We start from the raw sequence: 16920 nt of genomic DNA on the forward strand, positions 1-16920 counted from the left end.
CAACGCGGGTCTGAGACCGGTGCAGTTGATATATTTGTCAAAGCAGTTGCAAAATGTCACGGCATGCAAAAGCCTGTATGTAAAGATTTACCTCTTTGCACAGAGGTGACTAACTACCCAATAGCAGATGCGAGTACTTAAAAACCCCCCAGTTACAGCACGACACTTGCATTTCGAATATGCATTAGATCCAGAATCGTAAAGTAAAAAACGTACTTAAGTTCAGATGTTCAATTTGAATAAACCTGTAAGAATTGTCTTGTGTAATTATGAACGATTCAGTAAGAAAGGAAAATGTTTCACTATTAGAGTATTACATTTTCACAATCATAATTAGAAATTTACAATTTGTAAGCTTATACTCTATAAAATGAATCAATAAAATGCAAATCTATAAAAGTATAAGAATGTCTGACATTTGATAATTTAGTGGTGGGCGTCAACTGAAATACGACGAAATGTCAAGCTAATATTTACTAGAACTAGGGCGGGGCATTACTTGAAAGGTTGTAAAGTCAAAGAAAACAGTTTTTACTTTTTACGTCATTGTTATACATATTCAACAATGAGTGGAACGTCCCTTATTTTGTAAACTCGTGTGACTTGTTAGTCAATCGTCTGACACTCGATGCTGATTGGGTCTTATTACTCCAAATCACCGTATTCAGCGATAAACTCCTCTAACAAGGCTTTGATTTAACTTAAGATCAGTGTGTTTTAACATATCGAATTTACATACCGGTTGTAGTATATTAATACTAATAAATGATTATCCAGGAAGAACTGGAGTAGCATTGATGTCGATATCTGAAAATGTAAATTTGCAAACCAGCAGTACCTTGAAAATATTATTTAGTCTTTTGCTTTACTAAATATGAAAAAATAACGTAAAATTTTAAATTGTAGTGGTTACCTATTGCACACTGAAATTGAATAGAAGATGGGTTTGTCTATTGGTAAAATTACTGGATTTCTGTTATTGAGGCTGAGGTTTGAATTTCGACAATCACCAAAAACGTTCAGCTATTGCATAAATATGTGACCAAATATACAAGTGAGTCTAATTTAGTTTTTCGAAGGTGATATAATAACACGCAATCCAAACCTCCAGATATTCTCTGAAACATCAGGTTATGACAGTTAAACAGTTGTAAAGCATTGGGTTTTCACAGAACTAAAGCCTCCAGGAGAAAAATTTCACACTGTAAACACTTAATTTCGAATAATTTATTTGTTTATATCGTAGTATGTGAAGAAGTGACAAAACCGGGTCACATTGTTGGATAGCTGCGGCCTAATGCAGGGCGAATGAGGAGCGCTGTTCTGCCATCTGTTGACGTAGTGATTTTACACGTCAGCAGTTTAACAATTCCAATGCAAAACTGTTGCACAAAAAAAAACTTGATTGCTGACTTTGCGGAAGAAAAATAGTGCCGATTGATAAAACTATTTGTTCATCGTTATCATGATGTTCGTATCATGATGTGTGTCACACTATGGTGTGTTTCGCTATAATATAAAATTGCCTTTCATAGACATTTATGCCAATTTGATTATTGGTTATTTATTATTTTTTAGCCTACGTTAAGCTAACTCTTGCCTGCTCGACTTTGCCTAACTCATTAAGTTTGGTGTTCTTGTGTTTGGTTTTGCTTTACACATGAAAATTAAGTGTGCACAAAAAAAAATGCCACTTAACGTACTAATTATAAAAAATTCTAACAAACTATTGTATGTATAGCAAAAATACAACCTAGGTCAACGGTGACACACGCGATACGGCTTTAAAAGAAACTATGGGGTCCGTCTGAGCAAGTTTGAATGGGTCCCTGAGCTCTAATTTCGTTCTTAACAAGGCAACCAACCTCCTTCACATCCTTTTATCAGTCTAAATAGACTTTTACTCGAAATTTTTTATTTTTACTAAGACAAACCTACAAAAATCCGTTTACAAAATTTCCTACCAAGTATTTCAAACATAAATTCCCCATGTTCTTAAATATTTTTGTCAAATTTTAAATAATATGTTTCTCGTAATTTTATTATATTTTAAAAGGGTTTTGTTTTGGTTTAAGCTAAGGCTCGTTTTGCCTATTGGTCCATGGATTTCACTATATATTTTACAAAAGGCTTGTAAATATGATTTTTAATTTATAACTCTAGAAGACATCAAGTGTCGTAACGACAGTGGACATTTTATATCTTTATATACCTTCGGGTTTTATTTTTAAACTCTACATATTGTTACATCTTTAAAAATAAATCTTTATTGATGGCTAATTTGTAGGAATTAAATACAAAACATATAATTTTGTATCACTATTAGTGGAAAAATATTTCCTAAATTTTTTTAACCATCCATTTTTTGTTATTTATGTCACTTACACACAAGGATAGAAACATTTTGTGATTGTAAGGATTCGGACGTTGGCCTTTAGGATCAGTTTTATGGTCCCCTAACAGTTGGCCAAACAATTAATATTCAACAAAAAACTAAAAAAATTAAATGCACCTGGACGTTATTGAAATTTTACATTTATTCTCGTTGGGAAGTTTAAACAATGTGGACAAAGCATGACCATATGCTGCAGTGACCAGACCCGTTGTATGTTGAGTCCCTTGGGAGTGGCTGAAAAACTGAATCAATTCGGCTGACTGATAAAAGTATAGTTTTAACTTTACTATAATATAACTACTCTTGGTAAATTATTTTATTAAATCGTCAGGTTTTACTTTTTATGAAAATCCAAACAATATCCCCCCCCCCCAATCAGAGTTGGTGTCCACGACACATCGCCTGGCACTTAGCGCTAGCCGTAGTAATCCTTACAACATACAAAGTCCATTGTGTGACTGTTGTCGTTGGATATGTACAAGGTGGTTTTGTGGTACTTGATGAAAAACCGTTTATATCACTACTTGTTACTCTATTTGTTCCGATTTCTAAGATATATTTCCGATCAAATGCCTTCACATTTAAAAATATTTCAAGGTAAACTCACAATAAATAATTAAGTAAGACAAACAATGATATGCAGATTGACAATTTAAAAATTATATAAAGTGTTAGTTGTAAATATATATAGTGATTATAAATATTGTGTTTCATAAATTGCTTAGTTATTTTTCCAAACTCAAAATCAGTATTTTGGACCAAACCCGTCTTTAATTTAGTTTCCTGAAACAATTTTACGAAGATCGGTGAGCTTTTTAGCTGTATGGAATTGCCATGTCCTAGGGGTTTGGAACCCAATTTATGTTGTAGGGCTACTTATCTGGAAACATAGGTATCTCAAATAAATTTATATGCATTACTAAAACTCCACTTAAATATGCCTATTTTTAATGTTTAATAAGTTTTATTCATTAAAATGTCTGTTTCTGATGTTTAAAGGTTCTGGTACATATTTTCCAAATAACCCATCTACGAGAGACATAAGGTGCACAGAGACATATCTATAATTAAAAATACATATTTATTAAATCTTCTGCAACAGGAAGTCCTATATTCCACAGACATCTGCCACATATCGAGCACATGTTCTTGTTTATGCATCAGCAGCAGGACCCCAATGACCACCTTATGTGCTGAAGTCTATATATTTATACAACGTTGCACTGCCATGTACTCGGGGCTGAGTTTTCCTTGAAACATACGAGTAAATGTGTTCTTCCTTTTAATTTAATTTTCTGCGAATTTCCCCATTAGGAAGAAGCTTTTACAGTAGGTGGCATTGACACAGGAAAACTTAGATTTAGGAAAGATTTAATTTTTATTTTGATGTCCCCAGAGGACAAGAACACAATTCGTAAAACTTTAAAATATATATAGTACGTCAACGTGGCAACTCCAGTAAATTTGGTAGAATTTTGATAAAATTTGGCAAATCCCAGGAAACCATTGATTTTACTAAGCTAAATTAATTATATTTATATTATTAATTACTACGCTATCCTGTTATTCCAAAAGGAAAAGAATAACTTGTGATATAATTTCTTGCGTGATATACAAGTATTTAATCAATGTTAAAACGTCAAAAGAGCTGTAGGTATAGGAAGAGATAAATTATAAATTATTCTGTGTCAAAACTAAACTTAGCGAGATATCGTTGAAATTTCAAATAAAATTTAAGAAATTTCGTGTTTCTTGCAATTATATGGTACAATTTTATCGTTACATCTTTTACAGTAGCAACCATTATTAAATAGGTTTTCACACAAAATGGAGCAATGGTCATAATTGACGATTAGGTGGACATTTTTTCCAGATTTTGAGCGCTCAGCGCAGTAGCTTAACCATTAAGGCGTTACGACTGTTTTGCAAATAAAACATACACTCAGACATACGCTAAACAATTCTAGATAGCTCATATGTTCAATTTTTTTTGCCTTTGTCCCAACGAATCTAAAATGTCCTCACCTTTTTGAATACTCTGTATACTAGTAGAAAGCTTTTTTCCATACACAGAACACTTGAAGTAGATCACGTGATTGTATTTGTAAGCTCTCGGGCGAGTAAACACTAAACCCGGCTCCAAGCACACACAGTGTCCAGGAAATGGTGTTTGTTTGTAGTCTGCATACATAGTTTGTTTAATTTGTATCTACGGAAACTTTGTAAAAAAATCTGTAATTTTTTCAGTTTGGTATAGTTCCAACGTATACAATTTTATAAAAAAAACATAAATGAAAATCTTTCAAGAGACAACCTCATTTAACAGATAAAAGTTAATCATAGCTGAAACTCATACATGATATAAATGTTAGGATAGACACGAGATACTTTTATTTATGAATTCTTTAAAGGTAGTCATTTTAGTTATTGCTTTTAATTTTATTACAATTATTACAAGTATTTTATGTTTTTCTGTGAATTTGCTTGAAAAATTTCAACAATAATTTTTGTTCATCTTACCACTTTCTCGTGGCTTTTCTTAACAACTTTACAATATGCAATTAAATTAAAAATATTAAGCAATTATAATACTAGGCCGATGGAGCAAAAATTGTATTAAATCAACTAGAAGCAATTTGACCTCAAACAATAAATACAGTACAAAACGCAAAGCAAGGAGACTCAAAGTAAGCTAGAAGAGCTTATCTAGCTTACCGGTCTACCATTGCTGTTGGGTAATATTACGTAAAATGCTATAAACTATGTAATGTTATAAAATCTTCTGCAAAGTATACTTTAAAGTGGCAACACAAATTACCATCAAACATTTTCCTTGTTCAAGCAAGATATACTACCTGGACTCCTGACAGTGATTTAGTTATCAACTATCGAAGGAAGATGGCGGAAGGATGTATTTGTAATGAGCTCTGAACTCCCGACATTCACATCTCCATCTTCCTCTGTCCAAAAAGATTTAAACTTTTTATCCTATGGTTCACACAAAGGTTAGTTTAAAACATATTTTCGTTTGTATGCGCTTATTTGTTCGTTATTGTTTATTAATTTCCAATACATCGAAATATAAATTTATGTTTGATCAACCAATGCAATAGATAACATTCCAACAAAACTGATAATTTATAAAGTGTCACATCTTGGCCCCTGAAGATGCCTCACGACATAATGGCCGAACTTTAAGCAGGATAGAACAATATTGGTTTTGTAAATACAGTGTAAATACTAACTGGACGTGGCTCTTACCGGAAGATTAAGAATTTCAGGGACCTAAGCCTACGAATGGACAATGTCAGAATAATCAGAATCTTAGCCTAGTAACATTCAATTATACTGTTTAATAAATAAATGTTAGGCCTAAATGAAAGTGAAAACTGTACAACTAACAATTAATTTAAAAATCTGTATCCTAAATAAAAAGATTTACAAGGTTTAAAAAAGGTTTATATATTGTTTTTAACGCTTTTCGGTTTGATTATCATATATTGTGGAAGGCAACTAAACTCAATTAAGTATTAGTTATTTGCCACTCAGAAGGATTATACTAATATAGATATTATTTTCAACTGGATGCGTATCTATACCATGAACCTTTTTGATGTTTCAATCACAATTTCCATCCGCAAAAACCAGTGGGAATAACTCATCATTAAAGTTCCAATCAGAGGAAAACGATTAAATATCTACAGTTTCAACCGTTCGAGGGCAGATCAGTTACAATCAATGTTTTAATGATAGTTCGTATTTAATCATAACAATCATGGTTCTAAAACACAGTACGTATTATTTTCCAACATTTATATCATTAAAGAGCAACTGTACAGTGTTCAAAACTGTTTAACATTTTTATTCTTAATTTGCAGGCTTACAGTTTATAACGATTCCCTATTAGGCTATAATTGATTTTAACGACTTGATAACGAAAATCAGTGATGTTGTCAATGATATTGTACAGTGCAATATTCCTACAAAAAATAACTCTTCGATGATAGAAAATACCTCCGCCGCAGCAAACCTGCCGTCTAAGCGAATTTCCATTTGGCTGAATTGATTTTCAATTTATCTATTTAAATAACATTAGGTTTAACGAGTACCTAGGTTTGCTGCTACAAGGAATCTAATAAAGTGTGGGTTTTAAGTAAACTAATTATTGCTTAGTATAAAATGAATATATTTGCCAAGTTTTATCAAAAGATATCCATAAACAAGCAAACTACAACATTTTACAATATTCTCCATGAGAATAACATGAGAATTTTAAATTTACCATTTTTTAGTTTTTACCGTAACCAATAACCGTACAAAAACACTTTGATATACTGAATTGTTTTTTTTTTAAGCTCTTTAAGAAGGTTTCAAGAAAATTTGGTAAATTTTGTGTTTTGAGGGTCAAAAGTGAGAAAAACCTATTTTTACCCCATAAAACCCCCCATAAAACCCTGTTCCCATGGTCCGATCATGCTGGATCGCGATTTCATTCAAGTTTATCCCGCCCTACACCTTCAAACCAAATATCATCAAAATCGGATAAAAATTACTCAAGTTATCGTGTTAACGGACACATATATATATAGATATAAATCTATATATATATATATATATATATATATATATATATATATATATATATATATTGCGAGTCCCATGCCTCACTTTAAGTTTAAGTTTCCTAAAATGATTCACTCGCTTAGCTTAGTCAAGAGGTGTTAGGTTAATGAGACATAAGACAATATATCCCCCCCTTACAATACAATACAATATGTCCCCTTTCTTACAATATATACATATATAAAAATTTGAACGAATGGTGTTTTTGGCCTCTGGGGACATCAAAATGAAAAAGTAAATCGGTCCCGGGCCTAAGTCTTACCTTGAGACCTACGGTAATAGCTACTTCCCTATAGGGAAATTCGCTAAAAACAGGCATACAGTATAAGAAACAATAGAAAATAACCTTATCCAAAAGATGTGGGTGACGCCAAATAATGCTATACATGGTTCCAAATTTTTGAGTACAGTACAGTATCTACGATTGGTTAAGTTTAGTTATATCACAGTTTTTTTTGTTTGATAATATCAATTAACTTATGTGGTATTTAGCATTGAAACCACTAAAAATAAGGTAATTTTATGTTAAGTATTTAAGGACTGGGAAAGGAAACGAAGGGATAAATCCTGGTGTTCAGAGCTCATTATAAATACATCCTTCCGCCATCTTCTTCCTATATCTAACACAGCCATGTGAATTTGTCCTGCCATTACTGACAGTTACTGACTTTATATTGGTAACCTTCTCTAGAGATCTTTGTAATTTGTATTGAATACATTTAATATGAATAGCCAAAGCCCAATGAAGTCTTTTTTTTTACTGATATAGCCTTCTTGCAAGTTGATAGCTTACCATGTTTAAGATCAGTTTCAATTTTCCGTCATCAACGCTATAAGACTGAAACGCAATAACAATGCTAAGATTTTTACTAAAATTAAATTAATTTATTATTGTCACTCACACAAAGATTGTTTTAAACATCATAAACTGGTGCGTTAAGGATTATTATTCGTCAGGTATACTGTTCCTACTACTGTATGTGAATACTGGTTAAATTTAAACTTGAAAACAACGCAGATCCAAAATGATGGTCTGAGCTCTTTTATAACGTGTATGCACCATAAATCCACCAACTTTGGGAACTTTTCTTTGAGGGCATTAAGAGCTTACCAAGGAAGACAGGAGTTTGGAACGAGCACTAAACAAAGAATAATGGAACTTTTTAAAATTATATTACATCTATTGGCTCATTCACTTTTAGCTTACATATTGGATACTACGTCACATATTTAAATGGATTGAACTGCATAAAACTATTATATTTTGTAGCTAATACATGGAATCTATTAAATTATTTCTTGAGATTTTCAATAATCTTACTATCCATGGTATTTCTGATTACTGAAATTTACCTGCAAACTATAATCTGAATTTACCTCATTGATAATGCTCAAAACACATGTTTAATATTAAGATCATATACAAGTACAGTGAAATTAAGTACAAGACACGTGTAGCTAATTGTTACAGCGCAGGACTTTAAGCCCAAAGGTCGGGGTTAAAAGCCAGGACGGGTAAAAGCCAGGATGGGTTAAAATCCAGGACGGGGTTAAAAGCCAGGACGGGTTAAAAGCCAGGATGGGTTAAAAGCCAGGACGGGTTAAAAGCCGATTGCCTGTGTGATAATATGGTGGTGAAGAGAGTACAATAAGCGTTAGTTCTGTCTATCTGCAACTAAAATGGAATTTTGTGCCTTAAATTACATAAATGTATCACATTTTTACACCTTAAGCATAAACACTTTTGCTTAGACTAAAACTAATCTGTTTGTAATGGTATACAAACCTGTTCTATTAAAACCGCTTAAATGTTTTCACCAAAGATCTACCATACGATTTTGAACTAATCGAACTAAGTTGAACGAGAAATACTTGAATGTTCCATGAAGGCAACGTAAACACTTCGCTAGACTCGGCAAGTCATATAAACACTCGACACTTCATGAATACAATGCAAAGTATTCTTCAGCCTCTCGAGAGAGTTTATACGCGGTCGGTTGAACTCAAGTTGAATGGTTTTTACATTTATTCTCTTTCGTCGTATGGAAAAATTTTTATCCCTTTTTAAAAATTTTCGAGTTATATTTAGTTTTCTTAAAAAACAACTCTACCCTAAATTTGATTTTAATATTTTTTTAAATGCTTTAGCAAAGATTGCTTTAATCATTGCATGAGTAAATATATTGTTCTCGAAACGATAAATGATAGTCAATTATTGGAATGGATGAAATTTAAAACCCATGATCTTAACAATGTCTCTAAGTAGCAGTCTCGTCCTACTAATATTATATTTTCTTTTAATAAAAAAAATCATTCGTAGTTTGACTAGATCGGTGTAAGAGATATATTTACGAGACATAGATGGTTACACTGGAAATCCTAAATATTTTGACACTTTTTTCACTCAGACAATATTCTAGTCATTAATATATTGAAGATTTAATTTGATAAAACACAATGAAGCAATATAAGTCCAAGGGAAAATAAGGACACCAAGGGACAATCTGAATACAAGGGAAGTATTCAACTAAATTACAACAGACAGTTAAGATGAAGATTCCTAGGGCCAGCATTTGATTAAATCCTCTACAACTCAGCACTTGGTTACACTTGATAACTACAGTTGAAGAGTCTAAAGCATGAAATTGTATCGTATAAGTGATATTATTTAATTATCGAGAGTTTTAACAGGTTGTATTTTAAGTAATACTTTAATAATACTTGGTAGTCCTAGTTCTATGAGAGTTATGTGTTATATGAGATGAAAACATCAATGTATGAATCAAATCAATCTTTGAATGGTAAAATACCCTTGCTGCAGCTAACCTGCAGACCTAGCGAATTTACATCTGTCTAGATTTAAATTAAATTGTGTACAAGAAAGCTCGTTTGGTAATTAATCTACTTACCCACTTATTCCGTGTCAATATGTGAATAGTTTTACCCATGGTCAAATGTTATTTTGTTTTGGTTATAATTTTAATTACATAATATTTTTGTAAAATCGATTAACATTTTTAACTGTTAAATTATTTCTTAAATGAGTATTGTTAACTAGGAGCTCAAGAGATGTGACATATAAAATAAAAATTTGTATATTTGTTTTGTATTGGAATCATAACCTATGATGCTGTATGAACTTAAAGAAAGAAAGGTGAAAATAGTTACATTGACTTTTTTCAGCTGAGTAATTTATCAATTTAAGTCAATTAAGTAGAAGCACCCTCTCGGGTGGGACGTGCCAGCCGAGAAAAGGGCCTCTTAGTTAATGAACTTAATTGGTCCCACTACTAGGAGTCATGGCAATGTTAATTTGTGATTTTTCTCCTCTTAGCTTTACCATGGTGTAGTAAAGGCGTGTAAACTTGAAGGGCATTAAAATAAAGTAAATCCGAATTATTTAAACAGTTGTATACACAGAAACAGTTGTGTTGTTAAACAGTTGTCTTAATCGTATTTTGTGTGTGATTACAAACGTACCTAAATAAGATTTTTTACGACCTATGAGACAGCACTACATGAACCGTATTTAATGCAACTACTATAAGCAAATGTATATAGTTTTATATTGCCTTCAAAGATTGTGATGAAAGAATATTTATGCCATATTATTTTCTGTTGTGATAAAATTATTCTACAAAATATAATCAGAAATACAACTAAGTTGCAATTGGTTAAATTTGACCATGGATTTAATTAATATCAATTAGAGGGTAAATAATAAATATAATTATTAAACAAATCTTACTTAGAGTTGTTGAGCTTATATAGATCTGTCTTCAACTTAATATTAACTGTTTGTCTGACTTTGGTATAGTTGATTAATGATAAGATACCTTTGTTAAAATTATAAATGTAAATAAATTGAAGTTTATATCGTGAATTGTTTGAATTTATCAAGCTATTTAGAGATCATTCAGTATTTTATTAGAATGTTTTCCATACTAAACAATTCATTTTTAATAATTGAAATATCCTAAATGTTTGTTTCCCCTAGGCAAGTACAACGTTTTTTTTTAATTTCTATCTACATTAAAAAAGGTCCATTTAACATAAAAGTTTGTTACCATGTTATTTTTCGAGTTATACAAATTGAAAAAGCGCATATTTATAAATTGTTTTATTTATTCATGGATTTTTTTACAGAAATTATTTGGGCCTATTTTGCAAAATATCTATCTTATGACACATATTTCGGCAACATATTTTTGTGTGTCTTTCAACCAGTTTTAATACTGCTATCTACCTACGATTTATCACGTATTTCATGATTGCACATACTCACCTAAACACTATTTTATGAAAATGCCGATTAATTGTGAGGCCATTGACCAACCGAGGGTCTTTGAATCACTCCTGAAATCGTTGAAAACTCATTGAACCATAATGAAACCGGGAATGTTGGGAGCGTTTAATGGCGAACCCTCTTTATTTATTTACCACCCAAGTTTAAAATCATATTTTAAAAAGTTACTGACCATACAAACGAATTATTAGTATCTATTTTCATACAATAACTCTAGTGTAATGAATCAAAATAATGACTCCTAATTTCTCCCGTTTCCAAGTGACTCACTATTTATCTAAACTTATACATTTGATTTATTTATTTACCTAAACAATTTAGATTAGTTAGTCCCTTGAAAACGGGATTAGTTTCCTTACATCCCGAAAAGTGGTGTATCAAAACACTTAGCGTATAAAAAATTCATAAACTAAATTAAGCAATTTCAATTATGAACTCTAAAAACACATCATACAAAGCCATCAATTCACGTAAATATTTCATCTCATATCAATAATATTGAAATTTGTAGACTGTATGACTTGGGTGCCTAATTGGAGAATATGGTGCCAAATATTAATGGCTAAGTTACACATTAGTTACACACAAGATTACGTCAAGATTACACACACAATTACACCAACCATATCGTTTGATATTTTTTATAAAAAACCTTCACACCAGATACTCCCTAAAGGCTACAACATATGATACCGATGTCACATAAACATCAACTCTCAGCTTCGTTGAACATAACACCTACTGAATATTTTCAACCCTCGCTACCATTAGATGAGACATGAATATTAAAATACATTGTTAGGCGTTTCGCGCATATTCTTACGAACAAAAAGAATAATAATAGTAAAGGTTAGTGTGGATTACCTAACTGAGCTTTAATATAATGATTCAATTTTTAGTTTGTGTTAAAGAAAAGAAAATCAGTTACCGGTACCTACCATTTAATGGTGTATCAACAATCTAAGGTAAACAGAATAGTCTAAACTTGTGGATAGGAATGTTAATACGTTGCTATCCTCAAGAAAGAATAATTTTCATTTTCATTTTTATTTTCATTTATCCTGAAAAGAAGTGGATGAGTGTTTTAATTCAATAATCCTTACAGTTTAATATGGAACTTAGAATTAGGCCCGTTTACCTCCTATTGAAAAGAAATGTAGTTATTTGTATACCCATATTTATTTATAAATCAAAGTTGTAATATTTATTACGTAATTATTTTTCATAAGTCAAAACCCTTTTTTTTCTTTACCTTAATAAAATTAGGATTAATAAAATACTTATTTTAAAGTGTTAATTGCGAAAAATTGTAATCTAATGCCATTGTCTTTCAAATCAGTTATCATTACAACTTTGTAGCAATAAGTGTTTAAATTACGTATACGGTCTAAAAAATACATTAAACTGAAACCACTATATTGTAACCACTCAGGATAGTACTGCGGATAGTCGTAGTTCTCACTCGTGCGGACGTTAATCCATCCACAGTATCGCATCCACAGTGCATGCCTATAAATATCCACAATTCGTGACCTCCTAGTAGCTGGAGAGGTATCTGGAGAAAAAGAGCTTATTATGATGTACATCCCTCTGCCATTTTCCCTCAATATCTGTTACCAAAGACCTATTCCCGACAACATCTAGAGGTGTTCAATTAATAATTAATTTTCCAAACAAATATCTTGGTTATGGTCTTAAAAGGTGTTAAAATAAAATTTTGCTATGTTACGTAAATGATCATACCTAACCTTACAGCTAAACTTGGTGCATTCGTATGGAGGGAAATATCTTATTTTGATCATTATTTTTAACTAATAAAACTAATGTAAATTAAATGTACAAAAATAAATAAGTCTTAAAAAAAAAAAAAAAATGGGACTGAATAGACTTGGACTGAAATGATTAAAAATACATGTGCTTCAACAATAGCATTGTTCTTTTGTATTAATCGATAAAGTACAAAAAATATTACGATAAAGGAATTATGTCTACTATGTTTCACTGTTATCAACACTTATATTTAATAATTACTATTATTATTATATTTACTGCATTATGCTTACTACATGCATAATTAACACTCAGTGCAACTTAATTCCTGCAAAACAATCTTGTCTTAAACTCTCGTTGGTCTAATTTGAATATAAATACAAAATCATTTGAAAAATGTCCAGAAAAAAAAACTTTGACAATCATATGTGGTTTATTGAAACTATTAAGACTGTTTATTTTAATAACTAATTTGAATTCAAGGCATAATGTTAACGAACGGTCTCATAACTTGTTTGTTAGATAATCCATTATTATGTACCTAATTAATTAGCTTTTGAGTTGCAGATCAAATTGAAAGGATTTGAAGTATTTCAATGTACTGATGGATAATTAATTCCAGCCACAATGAAAACCCTGGAAATTCTCCAAATGGCCTCGTAGCTTGCTGCGGGATTGTATTTATGATTTGGAGTTAATCCCAACTGATAATGCAAATTATTGAAAATAAAGATTGAATATAATTGTTATGTAATTCCCTTAACTGTTCTATAGTTAGTAAAACAACAGGTATATAAACAATATGTGTGTATAGAGTTTAATAATTCCAAAACGATAATCGAAATACATAGTTCTCCAAATGCTAGATGTAATAATTCCATTTTAGCAAACTTACTACATTAAACTATTACCGTAGGTCTCATTTCAAAAGACTAGACCCAGGATTGTTTTTTGTTTTATGTTGTTTCGTTACGATATTTTAAGTAAAAATCGTCCAATTTTGATGAAACTTGGTACAAACGAGTAAACCTACTTTTCTTCAAACGTATATTAAATCAGGTTTGAGAACCATTTTTGTGAATGTTTTGTGGCGTTAAAATTGGCTTTCCAATTTTTACCTCCAAAATTTAGAGTTCTAGAAAAAAAAAACTATAATTTATAGAAACTTTCATGACATCTTAAAGTCCAATTCACGGCGAAATCTATAATTTAGGGCAATCATTTACTGAAACCTATCCAAGTCAGTAGATAATAAAAATCACCGATGGAATACATTCTATGCCAACAAATAATTCAATCAGCGTTTAATTAAATTAACATTAGAACCATAATGTGATCCAGTGCATTTTACCTTAGTTAACAAAAGAGCACTTAACTGGGACATTGCTCTCTCACGCTGAGCAATTTACACTTCACCCAATTGAGTAGGGATGGAACAATAAGAGAAAATATTCCGTTTCATGCAAAACTATTTCATTTTACATTCTTATGACTACTAGTTGTAATACTCACTTACTTTTTTGATTGAGTTATAATTTTTCCAAACAATTATTTTAATTAACACAATGTATTTATAATCTGTATGATTACACGAAAAAATTAGTTGTAGTCTTCTTCACCGTTGTCCAATTCATACCTTATATTTTTTTAATGATATATATATATTATTTTACAAGAGTTTTTAAAAGCTTTAGTTATTATTCAAGCATAAGGCTTTGCCCTTTTCGAACACATCGGGTTTTTACTCAACTCGTACAAATTAACTACTGTAGAACACCCCTTTATGTTACCAATATAAGACGCTAACACAAGGGAATGCAACATCATATACATTTAAACAGATCCCAGCACACAAGGTGGTCATTTGGGCCCTGCTGCTGATGCATAAACAAAAACATAAACTCAATATGTTGCAGATGTCTGTTTAGTATCCTGTAGCGGATAGTTTTATTAGAATACCATTTGAAACTCTAAATGGACACATGGTATGATTGGTACATCTAACATGTGACAGTTATTGAGAAATAATGTGTATGTTATCGATATATAAACAATCAACGGTACTAAAAGGTTTGCTGAAAACCTAAATTGTAATTTCATAAGTACCAAAATTAACACAAACTCATTAAATTCGTACATTTCTTTTCTTGTGAAAATAAATCTTGTTGGCTTACAATTGTGTTCTTTTGTGATGAAGCACTTATCGAGGAGCTCGTCATGGGCAGCGAACTAATAGGGTGACAAAAAGGAAAGTCACAGCTATCAAGTTTAATCATGTACCACAAAATCCATACAACAACAACAACACAATGGACTTTGTATGTTGCAAGGATTACCAGTGCTTACAGTCCGACGATTTGTAAAGGAAAATCTCCTCTTATAAAGAATAGAGTAGAACCACGCAACGCTGTTAATTAATTGTTTAGCCTTCTGGTTTTGGGATAGAAATTCGGCCTAGAATGTTCCGTGTTAGTTGTAGAAAACAATATAACAAAATGTAATGGGGGGTATGTCCAAATATTTGAACAATGAGACATACTTTTATTATTAAATGTGTTTGATGTTCTTGTTTTGTTTTGTGAAATTTGCTTGAGTATAAAAATGCTCTAGAATAAACATAGATTTTTTAAATTTTGGTTTTTCTCTTGTTGTATTGTGGGACTAGAAATGATAATAACGCATATCTACACTTAACCGGAAAATGGACTTACCACAAAGTGGAAGACGCCGGAAACATTTTTCCTTGTAGAAATCAATGCGATTCCGTAGTAATATTACTAGTTATTTCTGAACTTAATGTTATTTTAATAAGAAACTTTTAATGATAAATAAAAAGTTCTTGAATTTTTTACATAATCACACACTTTAAGTATATTTTGGTACGTTTCATGCATACAGTATAGACAAAGATATAAAGATATTAAACAAATGTTTAAAGGAGAGAACAACATTAGATAAAAATACTCACCAAGTCAAAACAGCCAAAGAAGGATTTCAGTCAATAATATAATTTGTTTTGACTAATTACTAAATCCCATTATTTAAATGTCTACCGTATGGTATAACTGTTGCAAGCTCTCAGCTCAGTACGGTGTCATGTTGTCCTAAGTACACAAGTGACGTGTAAATGGTCATTGTACAAGGGTTGCATTCACCCTAAGCTCTTGACATTCTCTCGGGGTTTCCATGTGATGTTTAGATGTTTCTATTGTGATTTCCTTCATGCAAATTTACATAAAGTAGATGTATATTCTGTATATGTAGATTCTAATTTACTAATTTCAACTTAATTTTTACGCAAATCGTCACAGCAAAGCCTATTCTATTCGGTTATTATTGTACAGTAATTTTAGTTGTCAAATTCATCACATAAAATCGAAATAGTCCGTTAAGCAGTATAAAGTGAATACATTCAATAAAAAGCTCAATTACAACTGAGAGAACTCAAATAACCAGCGTTTTCCACTGGGCCACTTACAGTTCAATTTTATCTGTACAGTTGCTAATTATGTTCAACGAGTATGCCTAAACAATGTTATTGCATTTGAAAATGGGTAGCTTGATTGCAGTCAATAATTGGAAAAAGTTAATAATATTTTGTGGAGGTAGCAATTTTTCGTGTACATAGTAATCAACATTTGCAACTTTTAACACTTATTACGTTCTATTGACTCGTATTTTACCTGTAGAGTATTTAATTGTATACAGAATTTTTACAGAAGGCTCCATATCTATATACTAAGATACGTTAACATAAGTATTATCCGGAAAACACTTTTTGGGCTTTTGTTTTTATAAACTAAAACAACCTATGACCAATGATTAT

The 16920-nt window shown here is 31.2% G+C and overlaps 1 protein-coding gene across 1 annotated transcript in view; it reads right to left on the reverse strand.

The window, feature by feature from the left end:
* The window catches only part of LOC129004719 (uncharacterized), a 372634-nt gene that overhangs the window by 115263 nt on the left and 240451 nt on the right, over positions 1-16920 (reverse strand). The gene's annotated exons all lie outside the window — the stretch shown is intronic.

This window comes from Macrosteles quadrilineatus, unplaced genomic scaffold (assembly GCF_028750875.1).
Source record: "Macrosteles quadrilineatus isolate MER2022 unplaced genomic scaffold, UCM_ALF_1.0 Scaffold_10__1_contigs__length_6754688, whole genome shotgun sequence".
NCBI classification, from domain to species: Eukaryota; Metazoa; Arthropoda; class Insecta; order Hemiptera; family Cicadellidae; genus Macrosteles; species Macrosteles quadrilineatus.